This window comes from Oncorhynchus nerka, linkage group LG2, assembly GCF_034236695.1.
Source record: "Oncorhynchus nerka isolate Pitt River linkage group LG2, Oner_Uvic_2.0, whole genome shotgun sequence".
NCBI lineage: Eukaryota > Metazoa > Chordata > Actinopteri > Salmoniformes > Salmonidae > Oncorhynchus > Oncorhynchus nerka.
Window position 1 is genome coordinate 94,920,310 of NC_088397.1, and position 19,496 is coordinate 94,939,805.

At 48.0% G+C, this 19,496-nt stretch overlaps 1 long non-coding RNA gene across 1 annotated transcript; it reads right to left on the minus strand.

Annotated features, from left to right (window-relative positions):
* Window positions 1-1,432: 1,432 nt before the first annotated feature.
* Window positions 1,433-9,390, minus strand: LOC135561932 (uncharacterized). The gene is made up of 3 exons (XR_010459816.1): window positions 9,346-9,390; window positions 2,102-2,220; window positions 1,433-1,479 (listed from the first exon to the last, which is right to left on the minus strand). It is a non-coding gene; the product is annotated as an uncharacterized LOC135561932 (long non-coding RNA).
* Window positions 9,391-19,496: the final 10,106 nt, after the last annotated feature.

The window sequence follows — 19,496 nt, forward strand, 5'->3', positions numbered from 1 at the left end:
TAATCAGAGTAGAGACGGAGAACCAGGTAAGAAACAGAGATAATCAGAGTAGAGACGGAGAACGAGGTAAGAGACAGAGATAATCAGAGCAGAGATTTGAGAATCCAGGTAAGAAACAGAGATAAATCAGAGTAGAGACGGAGGAACGAGTAAGAGACAGAGATAATCAGAGTAGAGACAGAGACAGAGATAATCAGAGTAGAGACGGAGGAACGAGGTAAGAGACAGAGATAATCAGAGCAGAGACGGAGAAATCCAGGCAAGAGAGAGAGAGATAATCAGAGTAGAGACGGAGAACCAGGTAAGAGAGAGATAATCAGAGTAGACGGAGAACGAGGAAGAGACAGAGATAATCAGAGTAGAGACGGGAGAACGAGGTAAGAGACAGAGATAATCAGAGTAGAGACGGAGAACGAGGTAAGAGACAGAGATAATCAGAGTAGAGACGGAGAACGAGGAGAGACAGAGATAATCAGTAAGAGACAGAGAGATAATCAGAGTAGAGACGGAGAACGAGTAAGAAACAGAGATAATCAGAGTAGAGACGGAGAACGAGGTAAGAGACAGAGATAATCAGAGTAGAGACGAGAACGAGGTAAGAAACAGAGATAATCAGAGTAGAGACGGAGAACGAGGTAAGAGACAGAGATAATCAGAGTAGAGACGGAGAACGAGGTAAGAAACAGAGATAATCAGAGTAGAGACGGAGAACGAGGTAAGAGACAGAGATAATCAGAGAGAGACAGAGACAGAGATAATCAGAGTAGAGACGAGAATGAGGCAAGAGAGAGAGAGATAATCAGAGTAGAGACGGAGAACCAGGTAAGAGAGAGAGATAATCAGAGTAGACGGAGAACGAGGTAAGAGACAGAGATAATCAGAGTAGAAACGGAGAACGCAGGTAAGAGACAGAGATAATCAGAGTAGAGACGGAGAACGAGGTAAGAGACAGAGATAATCAGAGTAGAGACGGAGAACGAGGTAAGAGACAGAGATAATCAGAGTAGAGACGGAGAACGGGTAAGAGACAGAGATAATCAGAGTAGAGACGGAGAACGAGGTAAGAAACAGAGATAATCAGAGTAGAGACGGAGAACGAGGTAAGAGACAGAGATAATCAGAGTAGGGACGGAGAACGAGGTAAGAGACAGAGATAATCAGAGTAGAGACGGAGAACGAGGTAAGAGACAGAGATAATCAGAGTAGAGACGGAGAACGAGGTAAGAGACAGAGATAATCAGAGTGGAGACTGAACATTATTGAAAGGAGAGAATAAGAAGAGGATTGAACTGGGTGAGCGAGGAGGAGAAGGGAGAACGTGGGAGGTGTGTGTTTTTTACCAGCACGGTGGCAGTGTGCTCCAGCAGAGTGGGGTGGCCAGCATCACAGCCCAGCCCCAGGGGAACAGAGTACTGGGGGCTACGCCCACAATGGGGGGTGGGGGTGGAGGGTGGCTACCATCAGGGGTGTGCAGGAGCCCTGGGAGGTGGAGGGAGGGGGATGGGTCAGGAAAGGGTGGAGGTTAAATAAGTTGGCAGAGACTCTATCCTCGGTTGGTGAACACTGTTATTTCGACCTGTGGAAGCAGGTGTTTCTGGACTGATTGAGATAAGATGTAGGTCAGACGATAAAACTGTCAAGGTCATGACGATGGTCCTTGGATGGGGAGAGGAGGAGATATGAGCCCAACTCCAACAACCTTTCAACCGTCAATATGTTCTAGATTCTCTGAGCTTCAAGACCTGGAGTTCTCACAGACACGCACACACACAGACAGATACACACAGACAGACAGACACACACAGATACACACACACACACAGACACACACAGATACACACAGACAGACAGACACACACAGATACACACACACACACACAGACAGATACACACAGACAGACAGACACACACAGATACACACACACACACACAGATACACACAGACAGACAGACACACACAGATACACACACACACACACAGACAGACACACACAAGCAGACACAAACAGATACACATACACAGACAGACAGACAGACAGACAGACAGACAGACAGACAGACAGACAGACAGACAGACAGACAGACAGACAGACACATGTACCTGTGTGAGCATGGCAGGCTGCAGCTGCAGTGGCTGTGTTGATTGGTTCTGGTTCACTATGGGGGCTGAACTGTTCATCCTCACTGGGAAACTAGAGCTCTTATTGGATGACTGGAGACCTGCAGACAGAAGAACAGCCAATCAGTGACCACCATGACATCACAACAGTGTTGCTAAGTCCCAAGTAATTCAGACGGTCTGAAGTTTACATACACCTTAGCCAAATACAAAGTAGATGTCCTAACCGACTTGTGTCCTGCACAAAGTAGATGTCCTAACCGACTTGTGTCCTGCACAAAGTAGATGTCCTAACCGACTTGTGTCCTGCACAAAGCAGATGTCCTAACCGACTTGTGTCCTGCACAAAGTAGATGTCCTAACCGACTTGTGTCATGTACAAAGCAGATGTCCTAACTGGGACTTGTGTCCTGCACAAAGTAGATGTCCTAACTGACTTGTGTCATGTACAAAGCAGATGTCCTAACTGACTTGTGTCATGTACAAAGTAGATGTCCCCTAACCGACTTGTGTCCTGAGTACTTCCGGCGCCGACTGAGATGGCCGCCTGCGCTTCGTGTCCTAGGAAACTATGCAGTTTTTTGTTTTTTTTTACGTGTTATTTCTTACATTAGTACCCCAGGTCATCTTAGGTTTCATTACATACAGTCGAGAAGAACTACTGAATATAAGATCAGCGCCAACTCACCATCAGTACGACCAAGAATATGTTTTCCGCGACGCGGATCCGGTGTTCTGCCTTACAAACAGGACAACGGAATGGATCGCATGCAGCGACCCAAGGAAACGACTCCGAAAAAAGAGGGAAACGAGGCGGTGTTCTGGACTCCGAAAAAGGGCACATCGCGCACCACTCCCCAGCATTCTTCTTGCCAATGTCCAGTCTCTTGACAACAAGGTTGACGAAATCCGAGCAAGAGTAGCATTCCAGAGGGACATCAGAGACTGCAACGTTCTCTGCTTCACAGAAACATGGCTTACTGGGAAGACGCTATCCGACGCGGTGCCAACGGGTTTCTCCACGCACGCGCCGACAGAAACAAACATCTTCTGGTAAGAAGAGTGGCGGGGGCGTATGCCTCATGACTAACGAGACATGGTGATGAAGGAACATACAGGGAACTCAAATCCTTCTGTTCACCTGATTTAGAATTCCTCACAATCAAATGTAGACCGACATCTTCCAAGAGAATTCTCCTCGATTATAATCACAGCCGTATATATCCCCCCCCCAAGCAGACACATCGATGGCTCTGAACGAACTTTATTTAACTCTTTGCAAACTGGAAACCATTTATCCGGGAGGCTGCATTCATTGTAGCTTAAATAAAGGGGATTTTAACAAAGCTAATCTGAAAACAAGACTCCCTAAATTTTACCAGCATATCGATTGCGCAACCAGGGTGGTAAAACCTGGATCATTGTTACTCTAACTTCCGCGACGCATAAGGCCCTGCCCCGCCCCTTCGGAAAAGCTGACCACGACTCCATTTTGCTGATCCCTGCCTACAGGCAGAAACTAAAACAAGAGGCTCCCACGCTGAGGTCTGTCCAACGCTGGTCAGACCAAGCTGACTCCACACTCCAAGACTGGTGGACTGGGATGTTTCGGACAGGCCAGATGGAAATATTGACGAATACGCTGATTCGGTGCGAGTTCATTAGAACGTGCATCGAAGATGTCGTTCCCATAGCAACGATAAAACATTCCAAACCAGAAACCGTGGATTGATGGCAGCATTCGCGTGAAACTGAAAGCGCGAACCACTGCTTTTAATCAGGGCAAGGTGTCTGGTAATATGTCCGAATATAAACAATGCAGCTATTCCTCCGCAAGGCTATTAAACAAGCTAAGCGTCAGTACAGAGACAAAGTGGAATCTCAATTCAATGGCTCAGACACAAGAGGCATGTGGCAGGGTCTACAGTCAATCACGGACTACAAGAAGAAACCCAGCCCAGTCACGGACCAGGATGTCTTGCTCCCAGGCAGACTAAATCACTTTTTTGCCCGCTTGAGGACAATACATTGCCACTGACACGGCCTGCAATCGAAAACATGCGGTCTCCTTCACTGCAGCCAGTGAGAAGATTAAACGTGTTAACCCTGCAAGGCTGCAGGCCCAGACGGGGTATCCAGCCGCGCCCTCAGAGCATGCAGACCAGCTGGCCGGGGTGTGTTTACGGACATATTCAATCAATCCCTATACCAGTCTGCTGTTCCTGCATGCTTCAAGAGGGCCACCATTGTTCCTGTTCCCAAGAAAGCTAAGGTAACTGAGCTAAACGACTACCGCCCCGCAGCACTCACTTCCGTCATCATGAGTGCTTGAGACTAGTCAAGGACCATATCACCTCCACCCTACCTGACACCCTAGACCTACTCCAATTTGCTTTTACCGCCAAATAGGTCCACAGACGAGTGCAATCTCAACCACACTGCACACTGCCCCAACCTCACCTGGACAAGAGGAATACCTATGTGAGAATGCTGTTCATCGACTACAGCTCTGGCATTCAACACCATAGTACCCTCCAAGCTCGCCATCAAGCTCGAGACCCTGGGTCTCGACTCCGCCCCAGTGCAACTGGGTACTGACTTCCTGGGAAGGGCCGCCCTCAGGTGGTGAGGGTAGGCACACATCTCCTCCCCGCTGATCCTCAACACCGGGGCCCTGTTAAGGGTGCGTCTGAGCCCTCTCCTGTACTCCCTGTTCACCCACGTCTGCGGCATATGCACGCCCAACTCAATCATCAAGTTTGCGGACGACACAACAGTGGTAGGCTTGATTACCAACAACGACGAGACGGCCTACAGGGAGGAGGTGAGGGCCCTCGGAGTGTGGTGTCAGGAAAATAACCTCACACTCAACGTCAACAAAACTAAGGAGATGATTGTGGACTTCAGGAAACAGCAGAGGGAACACCCCCTATCCACATCGATGGATCAGTAGTGGAGAGGGTAGCAAGTTTTAAGTTCCTCGGCATACACATCACAGACAAACTGAATTGGTCCACTCACACTGACAGCGTCGTGAAGAAGGCGCAGCAGCGCCTCTTCAACCTCAGGAGGCTGAAGAAATTCGGCTTGTCACCAAAAGCACTCACAAACTTCTACAGATGCACAATCGAGAGCATCCTGGCGGGCTGTATCACCGCCTGGTACGGCAACTGCTCCGCCTCAACCGTAAGGCTCTCCAGAGGGTAGTGAGGTCTGCACAACGCATCACCGGGGCAAACTACCTGCCCTCCAGGACACCTACACCACCCGATGTTACAGGAAGGCCATAAAGATCATCAAGGACATCAACCACCCGAACCACTGCCTGTTCACCCCGCTATCATCCAGAAGGCGAGGTCAGTACAGGTGCATCAAAGCTGGGACCGAGAGACTGAAAAACAGCTTCTATCTCAAGGCCATCAGACTGTTAAACAGCCACCACTAACATTGAGTGGCTGCTGCCAACACACTGTCATTGACACTGACCCAACTCCAGCCACTTTAATAATGGGAATTGATGGGAAATGATGTAAATATATCACTAGCCACTTTAAACAATGCTACCTTATATAATGTTACTTACCCTACATTATTCATCTCATATGCATATGTATATACTGTACTCTAGATCATCGACTGCATTCTTATGTCACTAGCCACTTTAACTATGCCACTTTGTTTACTTTGTCTACATACTCATCTCATATGTATATACTGTACTCGATACCATCTACTGTATGCTGCTCTGTACCATCACTCATTCATATATCCTTATGTACATATTCCTTATCCCCTTACACTGTGTATAAGACAGTAGTTTTGGAATTGTTAGTTAGATTACTTGTTGGTTATCACTGCATTGTCGGAACTAGAAGCACAAGCATTTCGCTACACTCGCATTAACATCTGCTAACCATGTGTATGTGACAAATAAAATTTGATTTGATTTGATTTGATTGTACAAAGCAAGATGTCCTAACTGACTTGCTAAAACTATACGTATATAGATGGGCTCGCACTACAAATACAGGAACCATAATGCTTAATTATGAAAACAATTCGTGATTCTTGGTTTGATTAGAAAGCGAATCGATACGATTGGGTCTCGGGATACTTATTCGATGTACTCAACATTTGATGCATAAACACGATATCTATTTTTCCATTCTAAACGAAAATCTGCTCTGATGGAACTCATGAGATGAATGTCTCTGAGATGAATGTCTCTGAGCTGAATGTCTCTGAGCTGAATTGTCTCTGGAGCTGAATGTCTCTTGAGCATGAATGTCTCTTGAGTCGAAAATGTCTCTGAGCTGAATGTCTCTGAGCTGAATGTCTCTGGAGCAGATGAATGTCTCTGAGCTGAAATGTCTCCTGAGCTGAATGTCTCTGAGATGAATGTCTCTGAGCTGAATGTCTCTGAGATGAATGTCTCTGAGCTGAATGTCTCTGAGCTGAATGTCTCTGAGCGGAATGTCTCTGGAGCTGAATGTCTCTGAGCTGAATGTCTCTGAGCTGGAAATGTCTCTGAGATGAATGTCTCTGAGCTGAATGTCTCTGAGCTGAATGTCTCTGAGCTGAATGTCTCTGAGCTGAATGTCTCTGAGATGAACTGTCTCTGAGCTGAATGTCTCTGAGCGGAATGTCTCTGAGCTGAATGTCTCTGAGCTGAATGTCTCTGAGCCGGAATGTCTCTGAGCTGAATGTCTCTGAGATGAATGTCTCTGAGCTGAATGTCTCTGAGCTGAATGTCTCTGAGCTGAATGTCTCTGAGATGAATGTCTCTGAGCTGAATGTCTCTGAGCGGAATGTCTCTGAGCTGAATGTCTCTGGAGATGAATGTCTCTGAGCTGAATGTCTCTGAGCTGAATGTCTCCTGAGCCGGAATGTCTCTGAGATGAATGTCTCTGGAGCTGAATGTCTCTGAGCTGAATGTCTCTGAGCTGAATGTCTCTGAGCTGGAATGTCTCTGAGCTGAATGTCTCTGAGCGGAATGTCTCTGAGCTGAATGTCTCTGAGCTGAATGTCTCTGAGCTGAATGTCTCTGAGCTGAATGTCTCTGAGCTGAATGTCTCTGAGCTGAATGTCTCTGAGATGAATGTCTCTGAGCAGATGAATGTCTCTGAGCTGAATGTCTCTGAGCTGAATGTCTCTGAGATGAATGTCTCTGAGCGGAATGTCTCTGAGCTGAATGTCTCTGAGCTGAATGTCTCTGAGCGGAATGTCCTCTGAGCTGAATGTCTCTGAGCGGAATGTCTCTGAGCTGAATGTCTCTGAGCTGAATGTCTCTGAGCTGAATGTCTCTGGAGCTGAATGTCTCTGAGCTGAATGTCTCTGAGCGGAATGTCTCTGAGCTGAATGTCTCTGAGATGAATGTCTCTGAGCTGAATGTCTCTGAGCTGAATGTCTCTGAGCTGGAATGTCTCTGAGATGAATGTCTCTGGAGCTGAATGTCTCTGAGCTGAATGTCTCTGAGCGGAATGTCTCTGAGCTGAATGTCTCTGAGCTGAATGTCTCTGAGCTGAATGTCTCTGAGCGGAATGTCTCTGAGCTGAATGTCTCTGAGCTGAATGTCTCTGAGCTGAATGTCTCTGAGATGAATGTCTCTGAGCTGAATGTCTCTGAGCTGAATGTCTCTGAGCGGAATGTCTCTGAGATGAATGTCTCTGAGCTGAATGTCTCTGAGCTGAATGTCTCTGAGCGGAATGTCTCTGAGCTGAATGTCTCTGAGATGAATGTCTCTGAGCTGAATGTCTCTGAGCGGAATGTCTCTGAGCGGAATGTCTCTGAGACTGAATGTCTCTGAGATGAATGTCTCTGAGCTGAATGTCTCTGAGCTGAATGTCTCTGAGCGGAATGTCTCTGAGCGGAATGTCTCTGAGATGAATGTCTCTGAGCTGAATGTCTCTGAGCTGAATGTCTCTGAGCGGAATGTCTCTGAGATGAATGTCTCTGAGCTGAATGTCTCTGAGCTGAATGTCTCTGAGCGGAATGTCTTGAGCTGAATGTCCTGAGCTGAATGTCTCTGAGCTGAATGTCTCTGAGCTGAATGTCTCTGAGCTGAATGTCTCTGAGCGGAATGTCTCTAGAGCTGAATGTCTCTGAGCTGAATGTCTCTGAGATGAATGTCTCTGAGCTGAATGTCTCTGAGCTGGATCTATCTGAGCTGGATCTGTCTGAGCTGGGTCTGTCTGAGCTGGGTCTGTCTGAGCTGGGTCTGTCTGAGCTGGACCACTCTGAACTGTCTGTGAACAAAAATAAACGCAACATAAACAATTTCAAAGATTTGACTTGTCCAATAAGAAACACAGATGTAAATGTTCTGCTGAAAACATGAACCATGTGTCCTAAACAGATCTGGGACCAGGGTAGTTCATTTTATATGCTGTTATAAGTATTCCTATGTGTCCTAAACAGATCTGGGACCAGGGTAGTTCATTTATATGCCGTTATAAGGTGTCCTAAACAGATCTGGGACCAGGTGGTTATCATATGCCTCCTAAACAGATCTGGGACCAGGGTAGTTCATTTATATGCTGTTCCTTAAACAGATCTGGACCAGGGTAGTTCATTTTATATGCTGTTATGTGTCCTAAACAGATCTGGGACCAGGGTAGTTAATTTATATGCTGTTATAAGTATTCCCTATTTTGTTTTATTTTTAACCCTTCTTCCCCCCCTAATTTCAATTCGATCTTGTCTCATCGCTGCACCCCCCAACGGGCTCGGGAGAGGCGACGGTGGAGGTCATGCGTCCTTCTGAAACATAACCCATTTAATCGCTGCCTTAACACCCACCAGCTTAACCTAGAAGGCCAGCCGCCCCAATGTGTCGGAGGGAAAACACTGCTCAGCTGGTGACTGGAGTCAGCCTGCAGGCACCTGCCAGCCACAAGGAGTCGCAAGAGTGCGATGAGCCAGAAGCCTCCTGCCAAAATCCTCCCCAACCCAGACGAAGTTGGGTCAATTGCGCTCCGTCCTATGGGACTTCCCCGGCAACGGGCCGGTTGTGGCACAGTCCGGGAATGAACCCAGGTCTGTAGTAACGCCTCTAGAAAACTGCGCCACTGGAGGCCCATAAGTATTCCTCTATCGTGGATGAAGATCATTTTTGGGTCATGTTCCCGAAACATTTGAAACTCCAGAGGACTTGGACTTCCCTTTAGTCCTCTGATGAACCCAACTCGTCGTCTCAATACCATCAACATCATAGTGTTCGGCTCTACCTTGTATGGTGTTTGGTGGGCAGACGATGAGAGTCTGCTGGAAGGCCCAGTCTGGCAGGCCAGGCCGGTGGGCGTGCCTGCACGGGACACTCTGCTGGGCCAGACCAGGGATGTTGATGGTGGCTCTGCTGGTACAGGGCCGGCTGGTAGTTCATGAGAGGAACAGCGCCCCTGCTGACGGGACCTGTTGGTTTACTGCTCATTTAGAGTTCCACCACTGGTCGGTCAGGCGGAAGTTGAACAAACGGTTTTGTCCCGGTCATTTTGTTCATAGATCTGGACCTATAATTTAAAGAGCCTTAAAGTACATGCTGATCTAGGATCAGATCTCACTTGTCTAAAAGGCAAAGCTGATCCTAAATCGCCAATCATTGATACATCTGGCCCCTGGTGACTTGCACTGTGTGTGTGTGTGAGTGAGTGAGTGAGTGAGGAGTGAGCAGTGAGTGGGAGTGAGTGAGTGAGTGAGTGAGTGAGTGAGAGAGAGAGAGGGAGTGTGTGTGAGTGAGTGAGTGAGAGAGGGAGGGAGTGAGTGAGTGTGCGTGAGTGAGTGAGAGAGGGAGTGTGTTTGTGTGTGTGTGTGTGTGTGCGTGTGTGTGTATGCAAAGGCGTGAGTGAGTGAGTGAGTGAGTGAGTGAGTGGAGTGAGAGGGAGTGTGTTTGTGTGTGTGTGTGTGTGTGTGTGTGTGTGTGCGTGATATGCATGAAGGCAAGGGCTGCGTGAGTGGAGTGAGTGAGTGTGGTGTGTGTGTGTGTGTATGTGTGTGTGTACTGGTTGTGCCTGGCTCAGCTGGCTGCTGAAGGTGACAGTGAGGTTGCCGGGGTGCAGCACTAGGAAGAGGTTGGTGGAGAAGAGAGTTTGTTGTTGTTGTGTCGAACGATGAGCTCCCTGTGTTTACAAAGCTCCATGTTCTGAAAACAAGACTACACTGCAAGGGGTGACAAACAAACAATCAATCTATTGTTCCATCAAATAATTTAATCAATTGACTCAAACAATTACATTTCCCCACAGAGCGAAAAGTCAAATCGTGACCCCCCACCACCACCACAACCCAAACATTCTTTCACACCACAGACAGGTGTACGTACTGGGAACTGTGAGGGAAGTCCAGCAGGTGACTCATGGTGAGCAAAGGGATGACCCAGCTGCCTTAGTGGGCGTGATCCTCTTGTCAGCGTCCAATCGAAGCATCCGCTTCAGCAGGTCGATGAATTCCGCTCATCAGCTTTCTCCGCAAGCATGTCCGTCCCTCCAGGTGAGACGATAGGTTGACCTGCACCGGGAGGAAGTGATTGCAACAGGGGGAAGTCAGGTTGATGAACGTGATGCTACAAAGATCTATTTTCAGTTTAGGATGATCGAATTGTTAAAGTTAGGATTTGGGAGAGGGAGGGAGGGACGAGGAGGGAGGGAGAGCAGGGAGAGGAGAGGAAGGAGGAGGGAGAGGGAGCAGAGAGGGACGGGAGAGGAGCAGAGGAGGGACGGGAGAGGCGAGGAGGACGGGAGAGGAGCGAGAGCAGGAGAGGAGGGAGGGAGGCAGAGGAGGGAGGGAGAGGGAGCAGAGGGGAGGGACGGGAGAGGGAGCAGAGGAGGGACAGGGGAAAGGGAGCAGAGGAGGGACGGGGAGAGAGGAAAGCGGGGAGAGGAGGGACGGGAGAGGGAGCAGGAGAGCAGGAGAGGAGGGAGAGGGAGAGGAGGGACAGAGGAGCAGAGAGAGGGGAGAGGAGCAGAGGAGGGACGGGGAGAGGGAGCAGAGGGAGGACGGGACAGGGGGCAGGAGAGGAGCAGAGGGAGGAGGGACGGGGAGAGAGGGAGGGAGAGGGACAGAGGAGGGACGGGGAGGGAGAGAGGAGGGACGGAAAGGAGGGGGACGGGGAGAGGGAGCAGAGGAGAGGAGGGAGCAGGGAGAGGGAGGAGGGAGAGGGAGCAGAGGAGGGACGGGAGAGGGGAGAGAGGGAGAGGAAGGACGGGAGAGGAGGAGGGACAGAGGGAGCAGGAGAGCGGGAGGGAGGGAGAGGGAGCAGGGAGGGACAGAGAGAGGGGAGAGGAGCAGAGAGGAGGGACGGGGAGAGGGAGCAGAGGAGGACGGGGAGGGAGCAGGAGCAGGGACGGGGAGAGAGGAGGACGGGAGGAGGGAGGACGGGGAGAGGAGAGGAAAGGGACGGGGAGAGTGAGAGGAGGGACGGGAGAGGAGGAGAGGAGGGAGAGGGAGCAGAGGAGGGACGGGGAGGTGGAGCAGAGGAGGACAGGGAGAGGGACAGAGGAGGGACGGGGAGAGGGAGCAGAGGGAGGGACGGGAGAGGAGCAGGAGAGCAGAGAGAGGGGACGGGGAGAGGAGAGGAGGGACGGGAGAGGAGAGGAGTGGACGGGGAGAGGAGGAGGAGGGACTAGGAGAGTGAGAGGAGGGAGAGGGAGCAGAGGAGGGACGGGGAGAGGGAGCAGAGGAGGGACGGGAGAGGAGCAGAGGAGGGACGGGAGAGAGGAGCAGAGGAGGGAGCGGGAGAGGAGAGGAGGGGAGAGGGAGAGGAGAGGACGGGGAGAGGAGAGGAGGGACGGGGAGAGGGAGCAGGAGGAGCAGGAGAGAGGGAGAGGGAGCAGAGGAGGGATGGGGAGAGGGAGCAGAGGAGGGACGGGGAGAGGAGCAGAGGAGGGACGGGAGAGGGAGCAGAGGAGGGACGGGAGAGGGAGCAGGAGAGCAGGAGAGGAGGGACGGGGAGAGGGAGAGGAGAGGAGGACGGGGAGAGGAGAGGAGAGGACGGGGAGAGAGGAGATGAGGGACGGGGAGAGGAGAGGAGGAGAGGAGCAGAGGAGGGACGGGGAGAGGAGAGGAGAGGAGGGACGGGGAGAGGAGAGGAGAGGAGGGACGGGAGAGAGGAGCAGGAGAGCAGGAGAGGAGGGAGAGGGAGCAGAGGAGGACGGGGAGAGGAGGGACGGGGAGAGGAGCAGGAGGACGGGAGAGGGAGGAGAGCGGGAGAGAGAGGAGGGACGAGGGAGAGGGAGAGCAGAGGAGGGACGGGGAGAGAGGAGCAGAGAGAGGAGGGACGGGGAGAGGGAGAGGAGGGACGGGGGAGAGGGAGCAGAGGGAGGACGGGGAGAGGAGAGGGAGGGACGGGGAGAGTGAGAGGAGGGACGAGGAGAGGAGCGGGAGAGAGGAGAGAGGGACGGGGGAGCAGAGGAGGACGGGGAGAGGGAGCAGAGGAGGGACGGGGAGAGGAGCAGAGGAGGGACGGGGAGAGGAGCAGAGTGGGACGGGAGAGGAGCAGAGGAGGGACGGGAGAGGGGAGAGGACGGGAGAGGAGAGGAGGGACGGGAGAGGAGCAGAGGAGGGAGCCTCTGGCCCCTCCCCGTCCCTCCTCTGCTCCAGGTTTCATCTCACCCTCTGAGCCTGGTTCCTCTCTAGCCAGCTAAGCTAAGGAGACTGGTCACCCTCAGAGCGTGCAGGTGGCTAGGTGGCTGAGCGTTGACCAGTAACCGAGGGTGCAAGATCGGTCTCGAGCTGACCAGGTACAAATCTGTCATTCTGCCCCTGAACAGGCAGTTAACCCACTGTTCCTAGGTCATTGAAAATAAGAATTTGTTCTAACTGACTTGCCTAGTTAAATAAAGGTAAAATACTGCCTTGTCTAGGGGCAGAACGACAGATTTGTACCTTGCTCAGCTCGTGGATTTGAACCTGCAACCTTCCGTTACTAGTCCAACACTTAACCACTAGGCTACCCTGCCACCTCTACACTCAACCACTAGGCTACCCTGCCACCTCTACACTCTAACCACTAGGCTACCCTTCACTCAAGACAACGCGCAGTCAGTACCACGTTTTAATTCTTGCAGGCTACGGTGTGAACTAGGCTTTTAAAATTGTAGTGTTTATTGTATTATTTTATAATTTTAATGCCGCTTTGGTGTGTGTGTACATCCATGCACAGAGCTACTCTTTCCTCCACTAATATCAATAAAATCATTTTATAAAATCATATAAATGTATTCTGAACTTTTAAATGCATCCCGCCATTAGTAAATGGTATTTTAATATACACTGAAACTCACTTAGAGCTTCATTAATGCTCCAGCAGTAAGTACTACAAGGATATAACTTCAATAGAAGAGACAGGAATGCTATGGCGGAGGTGTTGGGATGCATACTGCTCCCTCAAAAATAAAGGGAACACTCAAATAACATATCCTAGATCTGAATGAATGAAATATTCTCATTAAATACTTCTTCTTACATAGTTGAATGCTGCTGACAACAATCAACACAAGTGATCAATGGAAATCAAATTTATCAACTCCATGGAGTTCTGGATTTGGAGTCACACTCAAAAATTAAAGTGTATATTTTTAATATTAACCAAAAAATCGAACAAAAAACATTTGATTAATTAAATATGAAAATCGACATTCGAAGGGGGATGACTATCACTATATCTTTCCTGACAGGATGGATTGCGTCTCAATCCTCGCTCAGACACTTCATTCAGGTGAGTGGAATTAGCCGCAGTTAATGCGTCTCGCAGCAGGTTAGTTCCTGAAGGACACGCTGCTAATGGAAATTAACTCGCGGTTAGTCGAGTATCCTGCAGGCAATAAAGTTACCACCTACTCTTCAAACCTGCTTCGTTGTTTAGTTTCTCGCAAAATATATACATATATATTTTTTGAATATTCGGTCAGATTAACCTGATTAAATAAAGGTTAATACAGCATTTTAAATGGCTTAATGTAAAAGGGGTTTATAAACGCGATATACAGATGACGCCACATAACTTCTAATTCAAACTCCGTACCATGTCGCCCAGAGCCAGCTGAAGATGGATTTACGAGTTCCTCCTTGATTTCTGATGCCTATCTCAGTCTCGCGGCACCGGCGGGCCTTGTTGAACAGAAGGCACATCTGTTGTCGCCACCAAAATACTGATTCTACAAAATCTCAATAAGGGAAAACGCAGGTTCTATTTCGCCCACTGCACCCCAACTCAAAAGCCCTGATTCATAGCAGTGTGTGGAGATTCACGCGAATAACCAGGTGAGCCTCATTGGTGGCAACCTGTTCAATATTCACGGTAACCAGGTTCTGCAGTATACATTGTCCAACTAGGGCCTTCCGTAGTCACTACTGTTAACCAGGCTCTGTAGTACACTACGTGCCAGGGTTCTGTATAGTACTACTGTTAACTGTGGCTCTGTAGTACACTGCTGTTGACCAGGACTCTGTAGTGCACACTACAGCTAACTGCGGGCCTCCAGCACACTACCAGCTAACCAGACTCTGCAGTACACCACTGTTCACCAGGGCTCTGTAGTACACCACAGCTAACCAGTGGCTCTGTAGTAGCCACCACAGTTAACCAGTGGCTCTGTAGTACACTACTGTTAACCAGGGCTCTGTAGCACACTACTGTTGACCAGGGCTCTGTAGCACTACCACTGCCAACTGCAGGCCCCGTAGCGCCACCACAGCTAACCGTGACTCTGTGGTACAACTACCAGTTAACCAGGGCTCTGTAGTACACTACAGCTAACCAGCGCTTCTTGCAGTTACACTACTGCTCAACTGCGGCCTCCGACGTACAACTACTGCCAACTTTCAGGGCTCAGAAGTACTAATTACCAGCAACCAGGACTCTGTAGTACACCACTACAGCATCCAGACTCTGCAGTACACCACTGCTAACCAGGGCTCTGCACTACACTGCTGTTAATCCAGGGCTTCCTGTAGCAACACTACAGCCAACCAGGGCTCTGCAGTACACTCACCAGCTAACCAGGGCTCTGAAGCACACTCACCAGCTAACCAGGGCTCTGTAGTACACTACAGATAACCAGGACTCCTGTAGTACACCACCACAACCGTGACTCTGTAGTACACTACTCAGCCAACCAGGACTCTGTAGTACACCACAGCTAACCAGGACTCTGCAGTACAACTACTGCTGACCAGGCTCTGCAGCGGCACTCAACGAGCCAACCAGGGCCTGTAGTACACTACTGTTAACCAGGCTCCGCAGTACAATTACTGTTAACCAGGGGTCTGCAGTACACTACTGTACAACCAGGGCCTCCGTAGTACACCACCAGCCAACCAGTGGGTCTGGTAGTACACCACCGTTAACCAGGGCCCTGTAGTACAACTACCAGCTAACCAGGGGTCTGTAGTACACCACAGCTAACCAGGGCTCTGGAAGCACACCACTGTTAAACCAGGCGCTCTGCAGTACACTGACTGCTAACCAGGGCCTCTGTAGTACACACTCAGATAACTAGGGCCCTTGGTACACTACTGTTAACCAGGGCCCAGTAGTACACTGACAGCCAACCAGGACTCCGTGTGGGTACACTCACTGCTAACCAGGGCTCTGTAGCACACTACTCGTTAACCAGACTCCATAGCACACCACAGCTAACCAGGCCCTGCAGCACACTACAGCTCGACCAGGGCCCCGTAGCATACCATTGTTAACCAGCGGCTCCGAACGACTAGGGCGTCATTTGGGCGACCAAGAGTAAAGAAGTGCCAGGCAGGCTACCGTGGTCATGGCCGACTCCTCCAGAGCAGGATAGATAGAGTCAGGCATACCGTAATACCTCGGACCCTCTGCAGTGATTAGATTGTGAAGTCAGCGTACGCGGGGACTTCCAGAGAGATTGATAGAGTCAGGCGCAGGTTCGACCTCCAGAGATAGATTAGAGTCAGGCATACAAATAATCTGACTTTCCAGAGATAGATAGAAAGTCAGTACACTGTAACACCTGACCTCCAGAGAGGATAGATAGAGCTCGGGTGCGCTAGTCAGGTTACCTCGGACTTCCAGAGCGAGGATAGATAGAGTCAGGCACACCGGAGCACCTGACTTAGAGCAGGATAGATATCAGTGTATACTGTGTCACCTGACTCCTCCAGAGGATAGATGAGTCAGTAGCGCATCGAATACCTGACTCCTCTAGAGATGATAGAGCCAGGCATGGAGCACCACCCAGAGAGAGCTGAGTCAGGTGCAGCTGTGACTGCCCAGCCATGGAGGAGAGGTGATGCGGCGTTTTTGCTGGTGACACTGTCGATTTCCATCTAGAATTGGGCTGTCACTCAACAGCATGGCTACATAGCAATGCCCATTTGCCATTCGGTCTGCGCTTAGCGACATCATTTCCGTTTTTCAACAGGATAATAACTCCAAAATCACAATTCTGCCTGCACGGTTATTCTGACCAAGAGAGAAGTGATGGCGCCAAGACTGGCAGCGCGAGTTAAAGTGTCGCACCAGCCGATATCTTTGATTCTCAGACGGTAGCTGGAGTCGTGTCCTCCTGAAGAAGCGTTTGTCTATGATCGGTACCAGCAGTGTTCTCCGCAAGGCAGGCCCCGGGTCTGGGGGGCATCGATCTAGCCGACGAGGACAGGGGGACATTAGAATGCATCATAACAGTTCTTAAGATAAAATTACATCGCGAACGCTGCGTGGTTGCGGTTCCCACTGTCGCACTGAAGTCCTGGTAACAGCTCAGCATAACGCTATTCAGAGACCACATATCTTCAGAACGCGTAAGCCCAGGATGACCCTGAAAGCCCTTTGATCTTAAAACACGCCAACAACACATAGTCATGCTCACACAAATGCGCGCAACAGCATATTGTCGCAATTGCTGAAATAAACACCTGTGAAGCATGTTACTAAAATTGTCATGTTATATACAATTCGTAATTTTACCGTTGTGAAATAAACACTGTATACAGCGGTTCTTACTCGTTGCGAAATAAACACTGCATAGTGTTCTTACTGCTTCAGAAATAAACACTGTATTACAGCCTTCATCGTCAGGAATAAACACTCCGTATTTTCGTAGTGATACCGCGGATGGAATATCTACTTGTAGCGCTCCGTTCAATTCGTACCAGTCCGCCATAAAGACATACTGGTTCGTACTTCAGTCACATGTTATATTACCTGCACCAGTCATGTTATAATACCTGCGGCTCAGTCAATATGTTATATTGTTAATTCGTACCAGTCACGCGTTATATAATTGTACAGTCAATATAAATATACACCAGTATATGATTCTGTACTAGTCATTGGCGTTTTCAGTATACAGCCTGCTCAGTCATTTGCTAAACGGTGCTCGCCAATATGTTATATATATCGTCATCATGTTATACAATTCGTATTCCGTACTTAGCGCCATGTTATATAGCTTCCGTACTGTCATGTTATATATACCTGTACCAGTCATTTATGTTTGCATATCTACCAGTCATCATGTTATATAATATCTGCGCTCAGTCATGTTATATATACTCCGTACCAGTCACATAAAACATAGCTAAAATAGTCATCATGTTATACTGCGTTCAGTCATTATAAATATAATAATTCGTACCAGTCATCATAAAGAGATAATAATTGTACCAGTCATCATGTTATATTACCTGTACCAGTCACAGTATACACCCAGGGATAGAGCAATACACCTGTTTCAGTCACATGTTATATAGCTAATTGCATAGCTATCTGCGTTTCGTCATGTTATATTAATGAATTCGTACCGTCAATATGTTCAGTATAATGTATCTTCGTAATCAGTCATGTTATATACCCGTACCAGTCATGTTCATATACCTGTAATTTCATCATCATGTTATATATTACCTGCACAGCTAATATGTTATATATACCTGCGTACCAGTCAGCCATGTTCTATATACCTGTAATTGTCATCATGTTATGTTATTCTGTGTACCAGTCATGTTATGATATGTCTCAAAATTGTCATTATGTTATATTATCTGCGTCACCAGTCAATATGTTATATTAGTTACCTGTACTTCGTCATCATGTTATATTGCCTGTACAGTCATCATAAAGAGAGCAATATCTGTGACAGTCATCATGTTATATATACTAAAATTACTATTTATGTTCTATATAATTGTACCAGTCATCATGTTATATACATCTGTAATAGTCATCATAAAGATATCGTATCCATTCATTATAAAGAGTATACCTGTGAACCAGTCATCATGTTATATATACTGCGGCTCGTCATTATAGCATATCTGTACCAGTCATCATGTTATATATTAATTTTGTGCCAATATATAATTGTGGTTTGTCATCATGTTATATATGGCCTGTTCAGTCATCATGTTATATAGCCTGTATTCAGTTATCATGTTATTTCAGTCATCATGTTAGCAGCAAGAAATTCGGTACTCAGTCAATATATAAGAATTCGTAATAGTCATCAGTATAGCAGGCTCAGCGCCAATATGTTATATATCGGGTCATATACACTGTTTCAGTCATCATGTTATATATAGTCTAAAATTGTCATCATGTGCCATTTACATCTGCAGCCAGTCATCATGTTATATAGCTAATTGTACACAACATAAGAGCATATTGTTCGTAATTGTGTCATCATGTTATACTGTAATAGTCATCATGTTATATATACAAAGATATACAATTCGTGAATAGCCAACATGTTATATTACCTGTGCTTCAGTCACCGCGTTATATATATTGCAGCCACATCATGTTATACACCAGCCAGTTAATTCGGGTAATAGCCGTCGCGCTATATTCGTGTCCAGTCGTATCATGTTATGTTGTACGTAATAGTCATCATGTTATAAGATAATTCAGCCAGTCATCACAGCCATATATTACTAAAATTGTGTCATCATGTTATATACCTACCAGTCATCATGTTATATATACCTGTGTTTCAGTCACCGCATAATGCCTCAAAATAGTCATCATGTTGCGTACGTCACATGTTATATTACTAGAATTGTCATCATGTTGCGTATACATTCGTAATGTCATCAATGTTATTTGTTACTCCGTACTCAGTCATTATGTTATATATCAATATGTTATATACACTAAATAGTCATCATGTTATATATACCCGTACATAGTATCTGTACGTCATCATGTTATATACAATTCAGTAGCTTCAGTCATCATGCTAGTGATATACCTGTACCAGTGTCATTATGTTATATATACTGCAATTCAGTCATTATAAAGATTTACACTCCGTAGCATAATATTCGTAATAGCTCAATACTAAAGAAAGTATAATATTCGTAGATGTCATCATGTTATATTATTCGTACAGTCACGTACATTTTACACCTT